At 53.5% G+C, this 21,174-nt stretch overlaps 1 non-coding gene across 1 annotated transcript; it reads right to left on the bottom strand.

Annotated features, from left to right (window-relative positions):
- Nucleotides 1–3,472: 3,472 nt before the first annotated feature.
- Nucleotides 3,473–3,552, bottom strand: TRNAR-GCG (transfer RNA arginine (anticodon GCG)). Its single transcript has one exon. It is a non-coding gene; the product is annotated as a tRNA-Arg (tRNA).
- Between the last annotated feature and the right edge of the window lie 17,622 nt (nucleotides 3,553–21,174).

Genomic DNA, 21,174 nt, shown 5'->3' with positions numbered 1-21,174 from the left:
ATTATTATTATTCGTTCGATTCCACGTAGGGGCGAGATCCTGGGGTGCGTGTCTTTCTCGGGCCGGCTTATTTCGCTCAGCATCATGCCCTCCGGGTCCCTCCAAGCTGTTCTTAAAGTTTAAGAGATTCTTCCTTTTATTATTATTATTATTTTATTTTATTTTTTAATTTTTTTGCAGCTATCCATGTGGCCGGTTTCTGTCAGTGGCCTCTCCCTGCTCCCACCCACCCCACCCTCTGAGCTCTCCGTCTACCCCTTGAGGTGTGTGTGTGTGTGTGTGTTAGTGACAGATGGGTACCCCCCATCCCCTCCCCGCACCCTCCCCACCCCCACCCCGGCTTGGGGTCGCCCTGAATCAGTCTCAGCGCCCCCCGAGGGACAGACACCTCCTCAGCCTCCACTAATGACGTTCGGTTTAAATTCAGCCCCTGCCCCCAGCGCAGACAAAAGAGGAGGCAGCCGGCCTGGTCCTGAGGGTCCGGAGCGGCTGGAGGGACCCTGACCCTCCCCCCTCCTTCTGTGTGGCTCTGGGTGAGGGTCCCCGCCCCCGCCCCCCCCAGCCTCCCAGACCCCAGGGTCCCCTAGATGGGTTTGTGCTGTTGACGTAAAAAAAAAAAAAAAACATGCAAACTGGTAAAGAATTGTTTTGGGCCTTGACCAGTGTGGCTCAGTGGATAGAGCGGCGGCCTGCAGACGGAAGGGTCCTGGGTTCGATTCCCGGTCAAGGGCACAGGCCCGGGTTGCGGGCTCCATCCCCAGTCGGGGGCGTGCAGGAGGCAGCCGATCCATGGTTCCCTCTCATCATGGATGTTTCTCTCTCTCTCTCTCTCTCTCTCTCTCTCTCTCTCTCTCTCTCTCTCCCTCTCCCTTCCTTTCTGAAATCAATAAAAATATACACGGAGTGGCCAGATGACGATGATCTCTGAACGCATAACCATCCGGCCGCTCCGTGTCCGTCCTATAGAATAAAAGGCTAATATGCAAATGGTCCCCTCGACCGGGAGTTCGACCAGCAGGCAGGCCGGCCGACCGCCCACGTCCCCTCGCCCTGGCCAGGCTGGCCGGACCCCACCCATGCACGGATTCATGCACCGGGCCTCTAATATAAATATATATACACACACGGAGTGGCCAGATTATTATGTGTCCAGAGATCATCATCATCTGGCCGCTCCGTGTATATTTAGGAGAAAAAAGCCTGTAGGATGACCCATCAGCACAACCCACTAAATCAGACGGCTGGCTTCTCTCTCCTTGTTTTTTCAGACGTGTGGCTAATTGCTCATCACACGGATAGTTATTGTCTCATAAAATCCTCCACGCCGTCCCCGGAACTGTTAACGAGTGATTTATCACCTCGGATTATGCTAATCGGGCCGGTTAATAGCCCATCTGGTATTCACCCTTCGATGATGTACACTGAGTGGCCAGATGAGGATGATCTCTGAACGCATAATCATATGGCCACTCAGTGTGTGTGTGTATATTTATGTATATTAGAGGCCCGGTGCATGAACTCGTGCACGGGTGGGGTCCGGCCAGCCTGGCCAGGGGGAGGGGACGTGGGCGGTTGGCCGGCCTGCCTGCTGGTCGAACTCCCGGTCGAGGGGACCATTTGCATATTAGCCTTTTATTCTATAGGACGGACACGGAGCGGCCAGATGATTATGCGTTCAGAGATCATCATCGTCATCTGGCCGCTCCGTCTCTACCTTCCTCAAGACGATGGTGGCAAAGCAACGTCGTTGGTTCCTCGCTCATCGGTGGATGGACCCGTGATGAATCGCCGAGGCCGGGAATGCCAGGGCCTGCGTGTGACCTCATCCCGAGATCGGTCCCCGCGACGGCCAGCTGGCGTGACGGCGAGGGAGGGACGGCCGTGGTCAATTTTTGCATCAAAACGCAGCTTCTGGCCCCGGCCGGTGCCGCTCAGTGGTTAGAGCGTCGACCTGTAGGAACCAGGAGGTCATGGGTTCGATTCCCGGTCAAGGGCACAGGCCCCGGGTTGCGGGCTCCATCCCCAGTGGGGGGCGTGCAGGAGGCAGCCGGTCCACGGTTCTCTCTCCTCATGGATGTTTCTCTCTCTCCCCTCTCCCTTCCTTTCTGAAGTCAATAAGAATATATACTGTATTTTCCGACGTATAAGACCCCCCGACGTTTGAGAAGATTTTCCTGGGTTAAAAAGCCGTCTTATACGCCGGAAAATACGGTATATTTTTAAATCAATAAAATACTTATTTAAAAGTAAATAAATAAAATTAAAATAAAAAAAAACATGAAAAAATAACAGTTTCTGGCCCTGACCGGTGTGGCCCAGTGGTTAGGGCGCCGAAAGGTCACAGGCCTGATTCCTGGTCGACCCTTACTGCCGCCCCCCCCGCCAGCCTGGTCACCCCCAACTGCCCCGCCCCACCAGCCTGGTCGCCCCACGCAGCCTGCTGTTTGGCCGTTACTCTGAAGGCGTCCCGGACAATCTGCATATCCCTCTATTATTCGTATAGACGCCTATGGATACAGCCCGCTGTGCCCAAATGCGCCAAATAAATTGCTTTTCTTGTTTCGTTTTTGTTTAAAAAAAAAAAAAAAAACCCAGGGAGATCCCTCGTAGTCAAAGCCACAAAACACCTTTCGAGATAGGTTGTCTGAGGGGCCATATCTGAGGATTTCCAGCCTGGACCCTCCCCACGACCTTCCTCCCTCAATCTCGCTGACCCCGAATGAAAATCTCAGCCCGGCCGGCGTGGCTCAGTGGTGGGGCGTCGACCTAGGAGCCAGGAGGTCACGGGTTCGATTCCCGGTCAAGGGCACAGGCCCGGGGTTGTGGGCTCGATCCCCAGTAGGGGGCGTGCAGGAGGCAGCCGGTCCATGATTCTCTCTCATCATAGATGTTTCTCTCTCTCTCTCTCTCTCTCTCCCTCTCTTTTCCTCTCTGAAATCAATTTTTGAGAGGTCTGCCAAGGACCCCGGCCGGCCGGGACGAGTCATTGACAGGTCACCGCCCTCCACGTGGGCCTCGAAGACAGAATTGTCAAAGCCGCCGAGCGGAGAGGGGATTTCTCCCAAGATCACAGCTCCTCGTCCCTAAGGACACGTCGCTCCTCCTCCTTCCCTTCAAAGGCCAGGGCTGATCAATTAAACATGCTCTTAGCTTTTCCGATTGGAGTCCTGCTCGGCGCACGGGGTGGGGAGGCGGGGAGGCGTCCGGGAGGGAGACGTGTGCGTGGATATACTGTGAATCTGCCTGCCTCCCCGCCGTGTCCCTCTGCACGGAGCCAGGCCTGTGTCATTCAGCAGATGCCGGGGGATAGTTTTCAGGTTTTTATATATTTATTATTATTAATATTTTATTGATTTTTTTACAGAGAGAAAGGGGGAGGGAGAGAGAGTTAGAAACATCGATGAGAGAGAAACATCCATCAGCTGCCTCCTGCACGCCCCCCACCTGGGGATGTGCCTGCAACCAAGGTCCATGCCCTTGACCGGGAATCGAACCCGGGACCCTTCGGTCCGCAGGCCAACGCTCTATCCACTGAGCCACACCGGTCAGGGCTGGAGGGTTGTTCGTGTTTAACCGTTTACTTTCTTTAAATATATATTTTACTAGCCCGGCCGGTGTGGCTCAGTGGTTGAGCGTCGACCTAGGGACAAGGAGGTCAGGGTTCGATTCCTGGTCAAGGGCACACACCCGGGTTTTGGGCTGGATCCCCAGTAGGGGGCGTGCGGGAGGCAGCCGGTCCATGATTCTCTCTCCTCATGGATGTTTCTGTCTCTCTGTCGCTCTCCCTTCCTCTCTGAAATCAATAAAAATATATTTTAAAATAAATAGATAAATAAATATATATATATTTTACTAGAAGCCCATTGCACGAATATTTGTGTAAGAATGGTCATTTCTGCCGAAACCGGTGTGGCTCAGTGGATAGAGCGTCGGCCTGCGGACGGAAGGGTCCCGGGTTCGATTCCGGTCAAGGGCATGGACCTTGGTTGTGGGCACATCCCCAGTGGGGGGCGTGCAGGAGGCAGCTGATGGATGTTTCTCTCTCATCGACGTTTCTAACTCTCTATCCCTCTCCCTTCCTCTCTGTAAAAAAATCAATAAAATATATTTTAAAATAAAAAGAATGGGCTTTCGTGCCCCTGGCTGCTGGCACCGCCTTCGCTCTGGCCCGGATCCGCCTTTCCGCCTTCCCACGCTGCCCAGAGGCCCGGAGCGGCTGGGGTGCAAGAGGCCTGTGTATGCAAATTAACCTGCCATCTTTGTTGGGTTCATTTGCATGCTCACTCCTGATTGGCTGGTGGGCGGCGCGAAGGCACGGTCAATTTGCATCTTAGAAATTAGTGTAGATTCATTTCAGAGAGAGGGAGAGAGAGAGGGAGAGAGAGAGAGAGAGAGAGACAGAAGCCTCGATAATGAGAGAGAATCATGGATCGGCTGCCTCCTGCACGCCCCCTACTGGGGATGGAACCCGCAACCCGGGCCTGTGCCCTTGACCGGGAATCGAACCCGGGACCCTTCCATCCGCAGGCCGACGCTCTATCCACTGAGCCGCACCGGCGAAGGCTGGGCTGTCTGCTTTCATTGCAGCTTCGAGACGGAGCCTCTGAGCCGAGCCCTCCCTCTCCCCTCTCCCGCACGATGAATAAAAACATGAAATTAGTTTTCCTGTCAGGAAAGCAGTCCCTCGGATCCTTGGAGCGCATCCACGGGGTTTCTCAGCCGCCGGACGTGTCAGCATTCGCAGCCTGAGACGTCCCCGGGTTCATGGGCTCAGACAGACACTCGGCAAGGGCTGTGGGGGGGAAAAATGAACCGGGCATCGCTCTTAGAAATCAAGATTTCCTGACTTCTGGGAGAAGTCAAAATGGGGAGGAGACAGACTCAGGACAGAGGAGTCCTCGGGCTGGGACGATTTTTCTTTTTTCTTAAATTACTAGACGCCCGCCTCGTGCACGAATTCATGCACCTGTGGGGTCCCTCAGCCTGGCCTGCGGGATGGGGCCGAAACCGGCTCTCCGACATCCCCCGAGGGGTCCCGGATTGTGAGAGGGCGCAGGCCAGGCCGAGGGACCCACCGGTGCACGATCGGGGCCGGGGAGGGACGTGGGAGGTGGGCCGGCCGGGGAGGGACCGCGGGAGGGCTCCAGGGCGTGTCCGGCCCGTCTCGCTCAGTCCCGATCGGCCGGACCCCAGCAGCAAGCTAACCTACCAGTCGGAGCGTCTGCCCCCTGGTGGTCAGTGCACGTCATAGCGAGCGGTTGAGCGGCCTTAGCATATCATTAGCATATTACGCTTTGATTGGTTGAACGACCGACTGGTCGACTGGACACTTAGCATATTAGGCTTTTATTCTATAGGACTGGAGGCCTGGTGCACAACATTTGTGCCCAGTGGACTGTGTGTGTGTCGGGGGGTCCCTCAGCCTGGCCTGCACCCTCTCCAATCTGGGTCCCTCTGGGATCCGGCCTAAACCGGCAGTCGGACGTCCCTCTCACAATCTGGGACGGCTGGCTCCTAACTGCTCACGTGCCTCCCTGCCGGCCTGATCGTCCCTAACTGCTCCCCTGCCGGCCTGATCGCCCCTAACTGCTCCCCTGATGGCCTGATCTCCTCCTACCTGCTCCCCTGCCAGCCTGATCGCCCCTAACTGCTCCCCTGCCAGCCTGATTGCCCCTAACTGCCCTCCCCTGCCGGCCTGATCACCCCTAACTGCCCTCCCCTGCCGGCCTGATCGCCCCCAACTGCCCTCCCCTGCTGGCCTGATCACCCCTAACTGCCCTCCCCTGCCGGCCTGATCACCCCTAACTGCTCTCCCCTGCCGGCCTGATCTCACCCCCAACTGCCCTCCCTTGCTGACCTGATCGCCCCTAACGGCCTCTGCCCCGGCCCCCACCACCATGGCTTTGTCCAGAAGGAAGTCGGGCGTCCGGAAGATGGCCGGTCGACCCGGTCTAATTAGCATATTTACCCTTTTATTAGTATGGATCTCTATCCATCTATATATCTACATATCTATCTATCTATCTATCTATCTATCTATCTATCTATCTATATCTATAATTCTCTTTTATTTATATATGTATAAAATTCTTTCTCGATTACGTACATATAAATAAATGACCACGTTAGCCCCCGACACCGACCCTCCCGGACCCCTCCCCGCCCGCCCGCCCGCCCGCCCGCCCCCCGGGGCCCACAAACCCCACTTTCACGCCCGGAAACCAGAGAACATTCCTTCCCCGGGGTCGAACCGGACACAGCCGCCCGCCCCGCCCGCCCGGTGTTGCTCGAGGCCCACAGGTTTACGACGTCCCTAATTGGACCGGACACCCCTAGCGCCCTGACCCCCCCCCCTCAGCCCACAGCCACGGGGCCGGGGCCGGGGCCGGGGGGCCGGCGGGAGGGTTATTTAGTACGTGCGAGGCCCCGGCCCGCCTGGACGGCATGTGCAGACATTTAACCACAGACGGGGGGCCCCCACGCCCCCCTCCCCTCCACTCTGCAAAAAAAAAAAAAAAAGAAAATTCTTTTTTAAATTTAAAAAAAAAGGGCAAAATTAACTTTTCCTGTGAGGGAGGGAGGAGGGGAATGAATGGTCCCTGCGAACAGACGTCCCATTGATTCCGGAATAACACTGGCCGCTGTGGCAGGTACGATAACCTTTGAGAGGGATTTTTTTTTTTTTGGGGGGGACGCATCTGACACCCCATTAAAAGGCTAAGGGTATTTTTTCCCCGCCCCCCTGCTCTCTCTGCACAAGGAGAGAGAAAAATGAAAAAAATATATATATATATACACGTTTAGAATCTAGAGGGTTGTACATACAGCGTGTGTGTGTGTGTGTGTGTGTGTGTGTGTGTGTGTGTGTGTGTGTTCAAAACCGGGCCACGTCGGACATAAAAGCAAAGCCGTGGAGTGGATCCTCGAAGGCAGATGGGACGTCGGGGGGATTCATGGAGACACCCCCAAACGTCCTGTTTTTTTAAAAAATATATTTTTATTTATTTAAAACATATTTTATTGATTTTTTTACAGAGAGGAAGGGAGAGGGAGAGAGAGTCAGAAACATCGATGATGAGAGAGAAACATCCATCAGCTGCCTCCTGCACGCCCCCCACTGGGGATGTGCCCACAACCAAGGTCCATGCCCTTGACCGGAATCGAACCCGGGACCCTTCGGTCCGCAGGCCGACGCTCTATCCACTGAGCCACACCGGCTAGGGCTATTTTTATTTATGTTTTAAGTATATTTTTGTTTATTTCAGAGAGGAAGGGAGAGCGAGAGAGAGAGAGAGAGAGAGAGAGAAACATCCATGAGGAGAGAGAATCATGGATCGGCTGCCTCCTGCACGCCCCCTACTGGGGATCGAGCCCACAACCCGGGCCTGTGTCCTTGACCGGAATCGAACCCGGGACCCTTCAGTCCACAGGCCGACGCTCTGTCCACCGAGCCACACCGGCCAGGGCCTGTTTTTTTTTTTTTTTTTTTTTAATGAGCTGCACAAAAAGGTATTTCATGGGGTGTCACTCTGTGACTGGATGCTAAAAGGGTTAAGAAGGAATGAGATTTTTTTTGGGGGGGGTGGGGGGTGCCCAGGACTGAACAAAAAACAGATGAGCCCCCTGTATCCTCCATACACACGCGTGGCCACGTAGGGGAATGTCTTCATTCCTGGGACGGGCACCCACGTCCCCCACGGGCAGGAAAAGGGGGTCAGGAAGTTTTTAAAAGCTAAAGCAGAGCAGGTGCTGCCGGACAGTGTGGGTCAGTGGTTAGCGCGCCGACCTGTGAACCAGGAGGTCAGGGTTCGATTCCCGGTCAAGGGCACATGCCCGGGTGCAGGAGGCAGCCGGTCCACGATTCTCTCTCCTCATGGATGTTTCTCTCTCTCTCTCCCTCTCCATCCTCTCTGAAATCAATATTAGTGCATTTTTTTAAAAGAATAGCATGTTTTTCTTTCCATAATAAATATTTTTCTAAAAATTAGCCCTGGCCGGTGTGGCTCAGTGGATAGAGCGTCAGCCTGTGGACGGAAGGGTCCGGGTTCGATTCCCGGTCAAGATCATATGCCTGGGTTGCGGGCTTGATCCCCATAGGGGGCGTGCAGGAGGCAGCCGGTCCATGATTCTCTCTCCTCTCTCTCTCTCCCTTCCTCTCTGACATCAATAAAAATATATACACGGAGCGGCCAGATGAGGATGATCTCTGAACGCATCACCATCCGGCCGCTCCGTGTCTGTCCTATAGAATAAAAGGCTAATATGCAAATGGTCCCCTCGACCGGGAGTTCGACCAGCAGGCAGGCCGGCCGACCGCCCACGTCCCCTCCCCCTGGCCAGGCTGGCCGGACCCCACCCATGCACGGATTCATGCACCGGGCCTCTATATATATATATACACACACACGGAGTGGCCAGATTGTTATGCGTTCAGAGATCATCGTAATCTGGCCACTCTGTGCATATATATATATATATATATATATATTTTTTTTTTTTTTTAAAAGATAGTATGTTTTTCCCGGCTGGTGTGGCTCAGTGGTTGAGCATCGACCTAGGAACCAGGAGGTCACGGGTTCGATTCCCGCTCAAGGGCACATGCCCGGGTTGCAGGTTCCACCTCCAACCAGCAGGGGGCGTGCAGGAGTCGGCCGGTCCATGATTCACACCACTCATATTTCTCTCTCTCTCTCCCTCCCTCTCCCTTCCTCTCTCTGCAATCAATACAAACATATTATTTTAATTTTTTTTTTTTTTAAAGAATGGCATGCTTTGTATTCCGGACGGGAGAGGATCCAGGAAAGGCGGAGAGAGGGGAGGGGATGTGTGGATGGGGCAGGCCTGGAGGAATTCCTGCACGTGGACATCATTTATTCATGGGCCCGGGGTCCCCGCCGGGGGAGAGAGAGAACCATGAAAAATTAATGGTCTCCGTGGCACGCTCGGAGGAGGAGGCCCCGGGCCCGTGGGGGGTCCCCACGATGCGCCCAGGACACCCCAATGGCCCCGGAATATTAATGAGGAGCGACCTCTGGCCCCCTCTCCCTCTCCCCAGACGTCTGTCTGTCAACGTGGGCGGATGGAGGGACATTCCTTGTTTATTAAAAGAACCGGGGACGCCTCTGAGTTGCATCTTTACATGTTAATTTCATCCTGCTATCGTTCTTTTAGGTGCATTTATTTTTTACCACTTTTTATTTTATTTTTATTTTTTAATTCCTTTATTGGTTAAGGTTTAGGTGCATTTTTTTAAGAATAGATTTTTTTTTATTGATTTCAGAGCGAGAAGGGAGAGGGAGAGAGAGAGAGAAACATCAGTGAGGAGAGAGAATCAGGGATCGGCTGCCTCCTGCACGCCCCCTGCTGGTTGTGGATGGAACCTGCAACCCAGGCGTGTGCCCTTGACCGGGAATCGAACCCTGACCTCCTGGTTCCTAGGTCGACGCTCAACCCCTGAGCCACGCCGGCCGGGGAAAACATGTTATTCTGGGGTTTTTTTTCCTTCATATTTGTCAGTCATTTTTAAAAAAATCTTTATTATTGAAAGAAAAACATGCTTTGTTTTTTTAAAAAATATACACGGAGTGGCCAGATGATGATGATCTCTGAATGCATAATAATCTGGCCACTCAGTGTGTGTGTATATATATATATATTAGAGGCCCGGTGCATGAATCCGTGCATGGGTGGGTCCGGCCAGCCTGGCCAGGGGGAGGGGACGTGGGCGGTCGGCCGGCCTGCCTGCTGGTCGAACTCCCGGTCGAGGGGACCATTTGCATATTAGCCTTTTATTCTATAGGACGGACACGGAGTGGCCGGATGATTATGCGTTCAGAGATCACCATCATCTGGCCGCTCCGTGTATATTTAAACACACACACACACACACACACACACACACAAACCTTTTTAAACCAGAGCGGGCAAACTGTGTATCGATAATTCGGCTTTCAACACTTTATTTTGTTGCAAAATTGTCTCTTGGAACAACTCAACCTTCCCACCGAGTGGGAGCGCTCGCGGCCCCCGGATAGAGGCCCACCAACGCTCGCCGCTGTGTCTCAATAAAACTTTATCGAAAAACCACGAGCCGGGGGCCGCACGGGCCAGGGCCTGACATATGGGCGTGTCTCCCTCGCAGACGGCGTTTGCAGCACCTACAACATCCAGGACGACCCCCGAACTCTGCCAGGGACCCCCCCCCCCCCGACACACACCCCATTCCTCCCCAAATGTCCTTCAACTCGGCACCCTACAGCCTCCCACCCAACCAGCATCGTCCTGGGGTAGATTTTAGCCGAAGTGTCTGAGTCTAAAGACGAAGAGGCCTGGCCCGCCCCGGCCGGTGTGGCTCAGTGGATAGAGCGTCGGACTGCAGACTGAAGGGTCCCGGGTTCGATTCCTGGTCAAGGGCACACGCCCGGGTTGCAGGGGGCGTGCAGGAGGCAGCCGATCCATGATTCTCTCTCCTCATGGATATTTCTCTCTCTCTCTCTCCCTCTCCCTCCTCTCTGAAATCAATATTAGTGCATTTTTTTAAAAGAATAGCATGTTTTTCTTTCCATAATAAATATTTTTCTAAAAATTAGCCCTGGCCGGTGTGGCTCAGTGGATAGAGCATCGGCCTGCGGACTGAGGGGTCCCGGGTTCGATTCCCGGTCAAGGGCACAGGCCCGGGTTGCAGGCTCCATCCCCAGTAGGGGGCGTGCAGGAGGCAGCCGGTCCATGATTCTCTCTCCTCATGGATGTTTCTCTCTCTCTCTCTCTCCCTCTCCCTTCCTCTCTGAAATCCATAAAAATATACATTTTTTTTTTAAAAGAAGAAGCAAATGGCCCTAACCGGTGTGGCTCAGTGGATAGAGCGTCGGCCTGCGGACTCAAGGGTCCCGGGTTCGATTCCGGTCAAGGGCATGGACCTGGGTTGCGGGCACATCCCCAGTGGGGGGCGTGCAGGAGGCAGCTGATGGATGTTTCTCTCTCATCATCGATGTTTCCGACTCTCTCTCCCTCTCCCTTCCTCTCTGTAAAAAAAATCAATAAAATATATATATATTTTTTTTAAAAAACCATTTAAAAAATAAAATAAGAAATAGAAAAAGAAGCAGATGCCTGATTCTGCCTTCACACCTCAATCACATTTTTTTTTTCTCTTTTTTCTTTCCTTCTCCCCGTCTCTCCCTGCGTCCGGGAAGATCTCATTGCTTTTAATCAGCTCAAACCGGGGAGCGAGCTGTTCCCGGTTTGACATCTGCGGCCACATTATGCCCCGTCTCCCGGGTCCGGCGTTAAAAATACCACGGCCGACCCTGTTTTTTTTTTTTCCGGGTGATGCTCGGTAACGATCAATACACATGCCATAGGGGAGAGCCCCTCCTGAGACCCGGTTAATTTTAGACGCTGAATTTTTTCACGGGATGAAAACCTGTCGCCGTGAACTTGGCCGGAACTCCCCGGAGCTGAAGACGTGGCATCGATTCCCCTAAAAACTTTTCCCTCTCCGTTCCTGCCCCCCCCCCCGACGCGGGGTTTTGTTGCGAACCGAACCGAAAAGGCTTGTTAAAGAAGCAAAATTAATGTTTAAAACGTTCCTCTCTCCTAATGCCAACGAGAGAGCTGTTATTCTTATTTTTATTTATTTTTTAATAAATATATTTTATTGATTTTTTTCTTACAGAGAGGAAGGGAGAGGGAGAGAGAGTTAGAAACATCGATGATGAGAGAGAAACATCGGATCAGCTGCCTCCTGCACGCCCCCCACTGGGGATGTGCCCGCAACCAAGGTCCATGCCCTTGACCGGAATCGAACCCGGGACCCTTCAGTCCGCAGGCCGACGCTCTATCCACTGAGCCACACCGGTGAGGGCTGTTATTATTATTTTTAAATCCTTGCCCGAGGATATTTTTCCATTGATTTTTTTTTTAAAAAATATGTTTTTATTGATTTCAGAGAGAGTAAGGGAGAGGGAGAGAGAGAGAAACATCCATGTTGAGAGAGAATCATGGACCGGCTGCCTCCTGCTCGCCCCCTACTGGTTGGGGATGGGACCTGCAACCCGGGCCTGTGCCCTTGACCGGGAATCGAACCCTGACCTCCTGGTTCCTAGGTCGACGCCCAACCCCTGGGCCAAGTGTGTGTCGGAGTTTTTAACCAGCATCCTCAGCATTGATTTCTCTGGCTGGTCGGGGGCGGGGGAGGGGGAGGGGGAGGGGGAGGGGGAGGGAGAGAGGGACTCACAAGCAAATGGCTTTCTGATGAGTGTTTGCTACTTGGGGGTGGGGGGAATAAAATAATATAAAATAAAATATAAAATAATAAAATAAAAAAAAATAAAAATACAAAGCACTCGCCGCAGCCCACCGAGTCTGCGTGCCTTCCCTTTATTAGTTCTCACCCAACAGATACTTTATTGTGCAAAACGTATCGATCCCTCGTGCTCGGGGACCCCGGAGACAATCACGGCCCGGGCGCTTCTCACGAGGATTCGATGATCAGCGATCCGTCCGTGGAGGCCCCGGGTAGCGATGGCGAGTGCGTGATGTTCCGTTACGTGGGAGTCCCCCTCTCACCCCCACCCGCACCCCCACCCCCGGCCCTCAGAGCTCCCCGGAGCCACGAGCATCTGTCACAAGGAGGCGAATCTTTCGTTTATTCCGAGCGAGAGGGGGGCAGAGAAGACGGGAGAGGAAGCCGCGTGCAGAGCCCAGTTCCTCCAGACCGGGGGGCTCCCTCAGGGCCCTCCTGGGAGGGACGCCCCTGTCTGCACCCCGTTTCCTGCACCCCCTTTGCAAAGGGACCTCAGATGTCAATTCCAAAGGCCACGGAGACAGGGACAGGGATCCGGGACCTCATGCCCCAGAGAGACACCCCTGTCTGCCCCCCTGAGCATGAGGCCGTCTGTCTGGCATGGAGATGGGTCCTGGAATTGGGGGGGTGAGGGGGCATTTGCAGGTTCTGGGGGGTCAGCGGGAGCTTGGAGACCAGGTCAGCCACCATCAGAGGGGGCTGTGTTTTGGGTTGAGCAGCCGAGACAGATTCTAGGAGGAGGAGGAGATGGTCGGCTGATGGAGACGAACAGACCCAGGAGCGGTGAGGGGATGAGGTGGGAAACCCGCCTGAGGGACGGGTTTGGGCCAGGAGGGTCAGGGTCAGGGTCAGGGTTAGGGTTAGGGTCAGGGTCAGGGTCAGGGTCAGGGTTAGGGTTAGGGTTATGGTACAGGTTAGGGTTAGGATTAGGGTTAGGGTCAGGGTCAGGGTCAGGGTCAGGGTCAGGGTTACGGTTAGGGTTAGGGTTAGGGTTAGGGTCAGGGTCAGGGTCAGGGTCAGGGTCAGGGTTACGGTTAGGGTTAGGGTTAGGGTTAGGGTCAGGGTCAGGGTCAGGGTCAGGGTTAGGGTTACGGTTAGGGTCAGGGTCAGGGTCAGGGTCAGAGTCAGGGTCAGGGTCAGGGTCAGGGTCAGGGTCAGAGTCAGGGTCAGGGTCAGGGTCAGGGTCGGGTCAGGGTTAGGGTTAGGGTTAGGGTTACAGTTAGGGTTAGGGTTAGGGTTAGGATTAGGGTTAGGTCTAGGGTAAGGGTTAGGGTTAGTGTTAGGGTTAGGGTTAGGGTTAGGGTCAGGGTCAGGGTCAGGGTCAGGGTTACGGTTAGGGTTAGGGTCAGGGTCAGGGTCAGGGTCAGAGTCAGGGTCAGGGTCAGGGTCAGGGTCGGGTCAGGGTCAGGGTTAGGGTTAGGGTTAGGATTAGGGTTAGGGTTAGGGTTAGGATTAGGGTTAGGTCTAGGGTACGGGTTAGGGTTAGTGTTAGGGTTAGGGTTAGGGTTAGCCACACACTCATACACTGAGTGGCCAGATTACTACGATCTCTGAGCGCATCATAACCTGGCCACTCAGTGTGTGTGTGTGTGTGTATGTGTGTATATTAGAGGCCCGGTGCATGAATCCGTGCATGGGTGGGGTCCGGCCAGCCTGGCCAGGGGGAGGGGACGTGGGCGGTCGGCCAGCCTGCCTGCTGGTCGAACTCCCGGTCGAGGGGACCATTTGCATATTAGCCTTTTATTCTATAGGACAGACACGGAGTGGCCAGATGATTATGCGTTCAGAGGTCACCATCATCTGGCCGCTCCGTGTATATGCAACACCACACGCACTCATACATGCAACACGCCACACACTCATACATGCAACACGCCACACACTCATATATGCAACACCCCGCACATTCATACATGTGACACCCCGCACACTCATACATGCAATACCCACACAGTCATATATGCAACACGCCACACACTCACACATGCAACACCCAGCACATTCATACATGCAACACCCCACACACTCATACATGCAACACCCCACACACTCATACATGCAACACCCCACACACTCATACATGCAACACCCCACACACTCATACATGCAACACCCCATGCACTCATACATGCAAGACCCCACGCACTCATACATGCAACACCCCACACACTCACACATGCAACACCCCACACACTCTTACATGCAACACCCCACACCCTCATACATGCAACACCCCACACACTCATACATGCAACACCCCACACACTCATACATGCAACACGCCACACGCTCATGGCTGCAGGAGCTGAGCCCAAACTGGTGACCAGCAGCTGGGAACAGCCCTCCTTGGGGGAAAGGCCAGGAGGTGGGTGAGTTCGAGGAAAGTCCGATGCGAATAGATGTGTCGGGAATCGATGTGAGAAATGCTCACCTGGCTGAATCCAAATATCGACTCAAGGACGGGAGTTTAGCAAAAATGAGCCTTTTTCGTACGTCCTGGCGAGCGTGGGGGTCTGAGCAGGCACTCGGAGCAGCGATCACAGGACCGGACCATTTAAAAAGGTGGGGGGCGGGGGGCTGGCCCAGCCCGCGTGGCTCCGTGGTTGAGCGTCCACCTAGGAACCAGGAGGTCAGGGTTCGATTCCCGGTCAAGGGCACAGGCCCGGGTTGTGGGCTCCATCCCCAGTAGGGGGCGTGCAGGAGGCAGCTGATCCGTGATTCTCTCTCATCACTGATGTTTCTCTCTCTCTCTCTCACCTTTCCTCTCTGAAATCAATAAAAATATTTTTAAAATAATAAAATGAAATGAAATAAAATAATAAATAAATAAATAAAATATAAAATAATATAAAATATAAAATAATATAATATAATAAATAAAATATAAAATAAAATAAATAAAAATAATATAATATAATAAATTCAATACATTAAATAAAATATAAAATAAAATAATAAATAAATTAATATAATATAATATATAAAATATAAAATAAATAAATAAAATATAAAATAAATATAATAATATAAAATAAAATAAATAAATAAAATAAATAAATAAAATATAAAATAAATAAATAAATAAAATAAATAAATAAATAAAATATATAAATAAATAAATAAAATATAAAATAATATAATATAATAAATAAAATAAATAAATAAAAATAAATAAAATAATATAATAAATATAATATATTAAATAAAATAAAATAAATTTAAAAATAATGTTCCCGACTAGAAGGAGCACACGGAGGGTAACCTGGGACCGGACAACTGCGTGACCCTGTTCCCCAGGCCAGCCCGGGGCGGGGTCCTCCTACCCAAAATATTTTTAATATTTTTTCTCTTCCTGGGCCCCGGGCCGGGCTGGGGTCTGCCTTTAATAAAATCTAATTACCGGTGGGGAGGGGGGAGGGGGGAGAGGGGGAAAATGCACTTTGCAATCAGCCCCGATGCAACACCGGGCCTAATTTTTCCACGGTGCCAGCCAGCTGTTTGCAAAAAAAATAAAATAAATAAAAAATAAATTTAAAAAAAAACCCTGCATTCTCTCATCTCCGTGCCCCGCACATGTGGGCGCAGATAAAAGGCATTTGGGGGCTCAATTGTCTCTGATTCATTAGGGCTGCCCCGGATGTGGGGGGGAGGGGGGAGGTTTAGGGGGGTGAGATGGGGGGGGGCGGGGAGGCTTTTATGCGGCCGCCCCGCTCAGAAGGAGGCACGCGGAGCAATTAGAAGCCATCGTCTGCCTGCGTCTAAGACCCACACCCCATGCATTTTTCATGAGCCGCGTCTATTGCCAGAACCCCACGACCAAAGCCCCCCCCCCCCCCCCCCCGAGTTGCTGGCTGGCTTCCTTTTCAGGTAACGTGGGGGGGGGGGCTGAGGGTCCCCAGAAATGGACGCATCGGAACACGGGGTGGGAGGGGGGAGCCGGGGGGCGAGGGGGAGTCTTTTCAGCAGATAATTTGCTACATTGTTGCGCGCGTTTCCTTGGCAACACTTGCTACATTGTTGCAAAGTGCTACATTGTTGCGCGCGTCTCCTTTGCAACGCTTGCTACATTGTTGCAAAGTGTTACAATGTTGCACGCGTCTCCTTGGCAACGCTTGCTACATTGTTGCAAGGTGTTACATTGTTGTGCCTGTTACATTGTTGCGCGCGCTTCTCCTTGGCGACGCGTTGGGGAAAGACTCGGAGTGGAGGTGGTGGTGGTGGGTGGGGGGGGCGGTCAGAGGAATTGGGGGTGCGTGTGGCTACATCAGTCAGGCTGATGGGAGAGCTGGGCGGAGGGGGGGCGGGCGGGGTGTCTCGGGGTGTCCAGACAGCTCGCCCCGGGGGGAGCGCAGTTGCATCATGGAATCGGCCCCCAGGGGTCAGGGGCTCCGCTGGAACCCGCTGTGGCTCAGTGGTTAGAGCAGTCGGCCTGCGGGCTGAAGGGTCCCGGGTTCCATTCCTGGGTTCAAGGGCTCCGGTTCCCGGGGTTGCCGGTTCCATCCCCGGGGCCTGGTGGGGGCACGTGTAGGAGGCAGCCACATGGACGTGTCGCTCTCCCTCCGTGGCTGAGCGTCGACCTAGGAACCAGGAGGTCACGGGTTCGAATCCCGGTCAAGGGCACAGGCCCGGGTTTGCAGGCTCGATCCCCAGGGTGGGGGCGTGCAGGAGGCGGCCGGTCCGTGATTCTCTCTCCTCATGGATGTTTCTCTCTCTCTCCCTCTCCCTTCCTCTCTGAGATCAATAATTTTTTTTTTTTTTAAAAGCATGAACACTCAAATCATGAGGACATTTTCGGGAACCCAACGAGAAATAACTGAATGTGCCTGAGATGTTTTATGGCTTTGGGGTGTTTTTTTTTTTCTTTCTTTCTTTCTAAAAAAAAAAACAAAAAACAAATAAAAATAAAACAATTATTTCAGAGAGGAAGAGGGAGAGGGAGAGAGAGAAACATCTATGATGAGAGAGAATCATGGATCATCTGCCTCCTGCACGCCCCCTACTGGGGATGGAGCCCACAACCCGGGCCTGTGCCCTGGACCGGGAATCGAACCCGGGACCCTTCAGTCTGCAGGCCGACACTCTATCCACTGAGCCACACCGGCCAGGGCTTCATTTATTTTTTAAAAAATATATTTTTATTGATTTTTACAGAGAGGAAGGGAGAGGGAGAGAGAGTCAGAAACATCGATGAGAGAGAAACATCCATCAGCTGCCTCCTGCACGCCCCCCACCTGGGGATGTGCCCACAACCAAGGTCCATGCCCTTGACCGGGAATCGAACCCGGGACCCTTCAGTCCGCAGGCCGACGCTCTGTCCACTGAGCCACACCGGCCAGGGCGCCGTTCAAGCTCTCGATGACGATAATTACGTTGTTGCAAAATTTGTCCCCACCCCCGCCAGGCCCCATAAGATCAGAATCACTTTCCCACGGCGTGGAAAGAAAAAATAAAAATACAAATAAAAAAAAAACCACGTTCCATTGGGATCCATGAGATGTCACTGATTTTTTTTTTTTTTTTGACCTCCTGGTCCATCCCGCTCATTGGGGGATGCTCGAACCCCGGGCTGCCTCGGATTCCGCTAAGTGGCGGCGGCCGATGGGCTTGCTAATTGCTTGTTCCGACATCCGACTTTTCCTGCTTGTTCTGCTCAAGTGGTTTCAACCTCGCTCCTTCATCGCTGCAAAAGGAAACGAAACAAGAAAAAAAAAAAAAAAACAAGGGGGAGAAGGAGGGGTTGCCAGGGAGGAATGAGGGGTCTGGGGATGGGGGGGGGGGGGCGGGGGGCAGAGAGACGATTGCTTTAGACGTTTAAATCGTCCAGAGCTGTGGGGTTAATTGCATCTCTCCCGGCCCACGTCCCCCAGGAGGTCGAGGTGAGAGTTTTATTTCTCTTAACCTCATCTGCGCTCCAGTTCCTTTCTCCCTCAGGATGCGGGCGTGGAGGTCGAGGGTTTCTCCACGATTTAGGGAATTTAGGAATTCTGGTTATGGGGGTGGCGGGGGTGGGGGGGGTGGGGAGAAGAGGCATTGGAGCTGCCTGGAGCTGGAGGAGGGGGGGACAGGTTGAGAGTCGGAGCCTCGTCTTAGAAGCTGGAACCACAGACAAAAAAAAAAAAAAAAATGTGGGTGTCTCCAGGGCCATTAAAAAAAAAATTGCAAAAAATAATAATCATCCAGACCCCCCAAAAAAGGTTGTCTAAGCATTTTTTTTTCCTGCTCCTCTGCCCGCAGGGAGGGGGGGAAAATATCTATATTTCAGCCCCGTTCCAAATCAAATAAAATTTTACTTCGAAAATATGAGTCACATAGGGAGCCGTGCGGTCGGACGGAGCCAAGGACTTCAAACGCGGTTTTGGGGGGATCCAGAGGGAAAGGGGGTGCGGGGCCACCGGCCGTTAGACAAGACACACACACACGCCCCATGTCCCGACGGCCACCCCCAAACCGAGCCCCGTCCGTAAGCCCTTTGGATGTCTCCCTGGGTCGGATTCTACGGAAATAGGACATGTTGGTCAGAGAGCCACGTGTGCGTCTGTGCATGTGTGCGTGTGTGCGTGTGTGTGTGTGTGTGTGTGGCTTTTATTTGGGGGGGCCTGGGGGGGTCTGGGGGGGTCTTTTTTTTGTTGTTCTTTCTGTGGAGGGGGTGTGTGAGGTTCAGCCGGCCACATAATCCTACCGGGAGGGTCTGAGTCCTTTTTTGCCGGCACCCGCCCTGTTTTGCGGGGTGACGTCGTTCCACACGGGTGTGAAGCCACGATTTTCCCGGTTTGGTTCCCGCAGGTGAGGTCTCCCCGCGGCTCCCGCTGGGGTCCCCAGAGCTGGAGGTGGGGGGGGGAGGGGACGGGGAGACGCTGGATTAGAGGACTTTGGACTGCTTTCCGTTTTGTTTCTACTTCTTTATTTAAAAAAATAAAAATATATATACGAGTGGCCCGGTGCATGAAATTCATGCACAGGATGGGGAGGGGGGTGTCCCTCAGCCTGGCCTGCACCCTCTCCAATCTGGGACCCCCTCAGGGGATGTCTGACTGCTGGTTTAGGCCCCATCTCACAGGGATCGGGCCTACACCGGCCGTCGGACATCCCTCTCGCAATCCGGGACCGCTGGCTCCTAATCTCTCACCTGCCTGCCTGCCTGATCGCCCCTAACCGCTCTGCCTGCTGGCCTGATCGCCCCCAACTGTCCTCCCCTGCCTGCCTGATCGCCCCCAACTGCCCTCCCCAGCTGGCCTGATCGCCCCCAACCACCTCTGCCTCAGCCCCGACACCATGGCTTTGTCCGGAAGGACGTCCGGACGGTTTCCCGGAAGGTCTCCCATCCAATTAGCATATTGCCCTTTAATTAGGATAGATAGATAGCCCTGACCGGTGTGGCTCAGTGGACAGAGCGTCGGCCTGCGGACGGAAGGGTCCCGGGTTCGATTCCGGTCAAGGGCATGGACCTTGGTTGCGGGCACATCCCCAGTAGGGGGCGTGCAGGAGGCGGCTGATGGATGTTTCTCTCTCATCATTGATGTTTCTCACTCTCTCTCCCTCTCCCTTCCTCTCTGTGAAAAAAATCAATAAAATATATATATTTTTTAAAAAGACTAAAAATGGCCGTCCATTTATGAAATATATATATAGTTTTGTTGATTTCAGAGAGGAAGGGAGAGGGAGAGAGGAGGAACATTCAAGAGGAGAGAGAATCACGGATCGGCTGCCTCCTGCACGCCCCCTACTGGGGATCGAACCCGCAACCCGGGCCTGTGCCCTTGACCGGGAATCGAACCCTGACCTCCTGGTTCCTAGGTCGACGCTCCACCCCTGAGCCACGCCGGCCGGGCGGACGGGGGTGTTTGGTGAGTGGGGGCCTGTGTCTCTCCCCCAACCCCCCCCCCAAGCTGGTCAGGGTAACCCCGCTCCTGGGCCGTCTTACAAATCAATTAATCCACGTCTGCTCCGAGAGGCGGCGGCCGTCCCCGCCGTGTCTGCCGCGGGCCTGATGCATTTATCCTCCCCAAATGAGCGCTCCCCAGGGGGGACCCTCGCTGGGTAAACAGCATGAATAACGGCGCTTGATTCCGGCGGCCTCGACGCGCTCCGTTAATTGAATAAATGGAGCTTGGATAACGGGCCTGCGAGTCCTCTCAGCCGTGAGCCGTGAGCGACGGCCCCTCCCCCCTCCGCTCCTCCTCCTCCTCCTCCTTCTCCTCCTCCTCCTCCTCCTCCTCCTCCTCCGAGCGATAGTCCCTCGCCGTCCTCTTGGGTTAAACGCACGCAACTTCCTTTTATAAAAATATATATAATTTTTTTATTGATGTCAGAGAGGAAGGGAGAGGGAGAGAGAGAGAGAGAGAAACATCCATGAGGAGAGAGAATCACGGATCGGCCGCCTCCTGCACGCCCCCTCCTGGGGATGGAGCCTGCAACCCGGGCGTGTGCCCTTGACCGGGAATCGAACCCTGACCTCCTGGTTCCTAGGTCGACGCTCAACCGCTGAGCCACGCCAGCCGGGGGTGGGAATTCTTAGGTTTTTCTTTCTTTTCTTCTCTCTCACCATACGGGCCTGGCAGAAGGAGTCTCAATTTATATGTATACACACACTAGAGGCCCGGTGCATGAAATTCGTGCACAGGGGGTGGGGTCCCCCAGCCCGGCCTGCACCCTCTCGCAATCCGGGACGGCTGGCTCCTAACCACTCGCCTGCCTGATCGCCCCTAACCACTCTGCCTGCCTGATCACCCCTAACCACTCTGCCTGCCTGATCGCCCCTAACCACTCTGCCTGCCTGCCTGATGGCCCCTAACCACTCTGCCCGCCTGCCTGATCGCCCTTAACCACTCTGCCTGCCTGATCGCCCCTAACCACTCTGCGTGCCTGATCGC

This window comes from Eptesicus fuscus, chromosome 1, assembly GCF_027574615.1.
Source record: "Eptesicus fuscus isolate TK198812 chromosome 1, DD_ASM_mEF_20220401, whole genome shotgun sequence".
NCBI classification, from domain to species: Eukaryota; Metazoa; Chordata; class Mammalia; order Chiroptera; family Vespertilionidae; genus Eptesicus; species Eptesicus fuscus.
This window is presented reverse-complemented; position numbering and strand designations above follow the sequence as displayed.